General features: G+C 39.2%; 1 long non-coding RNA gene across 1 annotated transcript; it reads right to left on the bottom strand.

Annotated features, from left to right (window-relative positions):
* Positions 1–4005: 4005 nt before the first annotated feature.
* On the bottom strand, positions 4006–5028 carry LOC115286610. Its single transcript, XR_003906164.1, has 2 exons — positions 4948–5028; positions 4006–4114 (listed from the first exon to the last, which is right to left on the bottom strand). It is a non-coding gene; the product is annotated as an uncharacterized LOC115286610 (long non-coding RNA).
* Between the last annotated feature and the right edge of the window lie 696 nt (positions 5029–5724).

Below are 5724 nucleotides of genomic sequence, written 5' to 3'. Positions count from 1 at the left end.
ATTTAAAAAGGAGGAAGAAACATTTGGAAGTTGCCTCGAAGGATGTGTGTGAGAAGCTGTTCTGGACCTGGAAGTTAGGATGATCTGGCAGGAGGCAGGAAAGCCAAGGACAAGCAGGTCAAGTGTACAGAACGGAAGTCAGTGTAAGATGCGGATGAGCGGTCTAGAGCCGCAAAGGCCAGCGTTGGCCTCATCTTTTAACTACATGTCATAGTAAGCTGGTGGTGTATTTCATTTGTGGATCAGTGTTTTGTTTTGTTTGTTAATGGTTGGTTGGTTTTTATATCTGTTACATACCCAGAAATCACCCTTCATTTCCCAATCTGAAATACATTCTCTTTAAAAGGACAGACATGCTCATCAATGAGGAGCTTTCTATACCAAGCTAGAATTCAATTCTTCCATGGACTTATCTGTACTTCTGTCTTCTTAAACTTCCCTGACAATGGTTTCTAAGTTGTTTAGAGTGCTCCAAGAAAAAAACAAAGATAGATAGATAGATAGATAGATAGATAGATAGATAGGTAGATGATAGATAGATAGATAGATAGATAGATAGATAGATAGATAGAAATTTTTATAATACCCAGGGCAACAAAATACAGAAAGAGAGAGAGAGAGAGAGAGAAGTCCTCCTTAGTGATAATTAGCTTTATTCTGCACATGAGATCATGTTACCCTTGTCTTGTCAGGCAGAGGTTACCCTTCTTCATAAATTTTATCTCATCCACAGACCAATCTAATTATAATAAATAATTTTGTCAATTCACAATTCTGCTTTTCTCCAACCTGCCCATTATTTTCTGTATTTCAGCAATAAGCTAGTACAAAAATTGCATGTTACTAACTCAACATCTCTCTAAAAAATGATGCATCCCTAAGTCAATTTCTTCCCCACCCTGCATCAAGAGTGCTATAATCCTCAGTCTTCCACACCATAAAATCTCTATTCAATAAAGTGTGGTTAATTTTTGATCAGGAAAGTGGGGTTTGTAATATTTTTACAACACTGGCAATATTACAGAAACAGAGAGGCAATATTTTATTTGTTCATGTGGATGGTAGAAAAAGCACCAGATTGGGAGTCAGAGAATCTAGAGACCTATTAGCTGTGTGACCTTGGGCAGGTCCCTTTATCTTTCTGAGCTTCAGGCTCATCATCTATAACATATCAGCCATTTCCTAAGGTGATTTGGGGGCTCATATAAAAAAGTAAGAATATTTGAAAATTGTAGAGCTATTCAAGCATGGAATGTTTTTATTATTATTTAAAATGACATACAACTTTTTAAAGACCTTGCTTCCACTCCATTGGCATGTGGCTCTACCTTCCTAAAGAAAACACCCATATTGAATCTACCTACCATATGTGCCCCCATTTTTACTATTTGTCCCCAAATAAATCTGCCTGCTATCTCCTTGTGTGGGGTTTTGTTGTTGTTGTTTGTTTGTTTGTTTGTTTGTTTGGCTTTGTTGTTGTTGGGTTTTTTTGTTTTGTTTGGGGTTTGTTTTGTCTTCTTTTGTTTTATTTTGTTTTGTTGTTTTGATAGCCAAGTTATTGATTTTGTAGCTTTCCTCCATAAGGGGAAGCGAAAATTTTCATAGGCGAAATTCATCTCCATGCATGCTGTCATTCCATCACTTCACTGCACCGAGGGAGACAGCCTACAGAACCCTAAACCTTTCTTTAAAGACCCCAGTGATATATGAACATTCATTTCCAAGCGCTCCCACTAGAGTCATTCTGATCTGGGCAGCTCTGGGACCGTTTGAACGCGGTCTATATGAAGTCGTTTCTCAGACACTTCTTCTCACTGTCATGTCGCCAACAGGCTGAATCAACCACATGCAGTAATGAAAACATCCTGTATTTATAGGAGTATTTCTCCAAGGAACATCCTTCAGCAGGAATGCCTGAAAGAGTTCTAGGAATTGAAGGACATATTTCAGACATGTCCAACCTGTCTTGAAACCCCTATAAAAATGGTCAGGATACTGAATTGTGCCTTTCCCAGCCTCGTGCTGTAAAATGAAACGAGAGAGTTGTTTGGCTTTATGGCTCTCCATGTCATTGTGTCTTTTTGTTATTACACGAGTTTAAAAAAAATAAATTAAATAAGCTATATTAAGCATTATGCCACCACCACCTCACCAAGCACCTACATAACTTCAACCGTGATTTTGTTTTATCTTAAGGAATTTTTTTAAACATTAGTCTGTGCAAAGTAGTGTACAAGCATATAATTTTTAGATTCTTCCCCCCAGACAAAGTTCTTGGCATCCAGAAATACTGGAAAAAGAGAAAAAACAATGTGGAAGATTTATAGCAAACCAAAGTTTACATTTTCTCTCCTTTAAAGTGAGAGGGAGTTAGACTACTTTTACTTTAAGATTCTTCTACTGCTTAAATTCTTGAAATACATAAACAAAGAACAAACCAAGTAGTTAATTATTTCACAACAGAAGATACAATAGGTATTTTTCAAAAAGCTTTCTCATGCATAGTCTTTATTTCAAGTGACCTAAGAACAGAAAAGCTCTCAGGATTTCAAAACAAGTGGTTGTTGGTAATTCCCTTGGTCATGGCTGGGGGAGGAATGGGGGCTGAATTCTCCCAAGAAGGTGCTCACACACCAATGGCCCTGTAATGAGCATCCATTGCAGAAAGGTTGACAAGATATCAAACCTCACTTGGAGACTGATAAAGGTAGATCTAACTTATCCCATTGATCAGTCTTTGCTCAAAGATTGGTACTGACCCAAGTAGTATAATTCTCAACCATCCTTTTCTCTGTCATAGCCAGATTTGGAGAATTGATCATAATTCTGGACGTCTTCACTTGAAACACAAGTTTAAAGAGGTGAAACAAGTATAAGTAAAAAGTGTGTCCCTTGATCACTATCTAATACCATGAAGACTGAACATAGCTACCACATTTTGAGCATCTATTATGTGGCAGAAACTAGAAAGATGTATGTATTGCCTTAATCCAATGTGGCCAAAAATGGTTCTTTGTTGTCTCCATGACCCTTGTCCCTTCCCTCCCCTCTGTACCCCAGGAGGTGACTTCAGCATAGCTACTCATATTGGTATTATATCTTGTAATGTGGTCACTATGACCAAAAGGATATTCTTCTCTGAGGAATTATGGCATGGAGAATAGTTATGCCTATACCATGTAGGCCTTTGAGAACCTACCATTCCAATGATTTCCTGTCATCGTTCTCTAAAGGTAAAGACAGGAGCAAGAGTTTCACCAGCCTTGGCCATCCTAGTGCTAGGAAAATGGAGCTAGAACACTGATGGAATAGAGGGAAAGAAAGAAAGAAAGAAAGAAAGAAAGAAAGAAAGAAAGAAAGAAAGAAAGAAAGAAAGAAAGAAAGAAAGGAAGGAAGGAAGGAAGGAAGGAAGGAAGGAAGGAAGAAAGAAAGAAAGAAAGGAAGGAAGGAAGGAAGGAAGAAAAGAAGGAAGAAAGAAAAAGAGGGAGAGAGTGAGAGGGAGGGAAGAAAGAAGGAAGAAAGGAAGGGAAATCCTCTTTGATACCCACGAAGACTAGTTCAGTGGGCCTAAAAGGCAACTCAGTGGAGGAAGTTCTATACCTCATTTTGGACTTTGTTTCTATGAATGATGATCATCTTAGACTGAGTTGTTTTTAAGTAATACACTGTTCCTTTTTAATTGTTGCAGGGTTATAAGATCCTTATTGCAAACTACAAGGTCCAAAAGAAGAAATTGAAGGCCAGGGATGTTATGTAACTTGCACAAGGACACACAGCTAGAAAGTGGCAGAGCTAGGATTCCAGCCCAGGGCTGCCTGACACCAAAGGCTACGTCTTAGTCACCACACAGCACCCCTTCTCACTAATGGCAAGCCCCCTACTGTGCCTCCTCTATCCCATTAATACACATGGGTTGTATAAAAATTCTATTTTCATCATTTTCTTTAGAACAGCTATTTGTGCTGATGGTATGTTTATTCACATATTTCTAGGTGCACCAAAATATTTGAAATAACTTCTTTCACTATTTATTTCACATTTATTCAACACATAGCTTCAAAGTTCCTGAGCTAAGCCAGGCATTGTGCTGGGTGCTTTAGGAAGTCACAGTCCACTGGAAGAGATCGCATTAAAATGAAAATAAGTGCTTGGTTTCCCATGGTACAGTAAGGCGTAACCAAGAGATTAGAACTTGCTTATTGAGCGGCAATCCAAAACCACACTATTGGACTATAATTTCCTATTTGATTGACAAGAAAGGACTGAGCAACTGGCCCAAGGTCAAGCAGCTAGTCAGCAGCAGTTCATTTCACTTACTTTATTGTCTCTGACATACCATGTTTTCATGATTCACCCTCTCTTAATAGCCTTATGTAATGTTCAAAACATATTTTATGTTTTGCAGACATTTTTTAAATTTAAGGCCAAAGAAGCAAAAGCAACAAAAGCTAACATTGGGCTGAATCACATTTTGACTGCCAGCTTTAAGGACAGCACAGAGCCTACAAGGTTTGGCTTCCCCCCAAGCATATTTCCAGGCTATGGAAGCAGTTAATTCTGCCCTAAATGCATGCTGTGTCCTCATCTCCTCAGTAGCCTTCTATCCGGGCTAAGACTTAATTGGTTTGGGTTGGGTAATTCATACTGCCTCATTAGGGCATCAAAACACATACTAGGCTCTCTAGTAATTTTCTCCCCTTAAAGAACATTGATTGGCTCCTTCATTGGGAAAGGAATTAACTAAAGGACTCTTGGGTTTGTGCAAAGAGATTAAGTCCACAATGGAAAATTTCAAAGTGTGTTCTACAATCAGATTTCTTTGAGCCTTATCTGTCGGATCAAATTTCTCTTCTCTTGCTAAAACCTCTTGCACACCTACCCAACAGCAAGTGAGTGTTAGTTACCTTGCAGAACTATACAAACTAGGATTTTAAAGTTTTCACTCACCAGTTTTCCAGTTTTCTTTAGTCTGAGATGAACTTTGTTAATGCACTTGTAGGAAAACCACTGAAGATGGCTTTTCTTCTGATCCTGGTTATTAATGACTCTGCCTCCTACTCTCACAATAACAGGCTCAGTCGTGCCCTGTCCATATCCACTCACCTCTAAGCAGATGCTGTAAATACCTATAATTCTCTGCTTACATGTTCTGGCTTCAAGAGATGGGTCAGCACTCCTGTGGAACAAGCCAGCGTGTGAGGGTGTTGATGGCCCTGGAATCAACCAATGACAGAGGGTATTTCGTGGATAAATGTCCCAGCTTCCTGGGCAGAATAAGTTCCAGTTGCCTGAAGTGATGGCTGGCCAAACAATACATCCTTTATTGACCTCTTTCCTTCCCTGTCTCTCTTCCTCACTCCACTGCAAGTGTTTCCTGGGATCATCTCCCAAAAATATCACTTCCCCTTGACTCCTTGCCTCGGGGTTTGTTTCTGAAGAACCTAAAGGAAAATACTCGCCATAGTCCAGTCTTTGAAAGTCTTTGACTTTCACCATTTGACATTTAAATCTTGAGGTCACTGAGACAGTTTTCATGCTGTGGTAAGGGTGGAGCTTTCTCATTTGACTCCGTGTTCACCTAATAATCCAGACATATCTGGATAAACTCACCTGAAACCTGTTTTCATTAAGGTTCAAGAAACTTCCTGGACAATAACCTAGCCTAAAAGTACAGAGAGTTGAGACCTACAAACTTGGCTCAAAGCCTTGAGATCAGTATTGGTG

The sequence above is a fragment of the Suricata suricatta genome, chromosome 3 (assembly GCF_006229205.1).
Source record: "Suricata suricatta isolate VVHF042 chromosome 3, meerkat_22Aug2017_6uvM2_HiC, whole genome shotgun sequence".
Classification (NCBI taxonomy): Eukaryota; Metazoa; Chordata; class Mammalia; order Carnivora; family Herpestidae; genus Suricata; species Suricata suricatta.
Note: the sequence above shows the minus strand (reverse complement) of the source record. Positions and strands in the feature narration are given on the sequence as shown.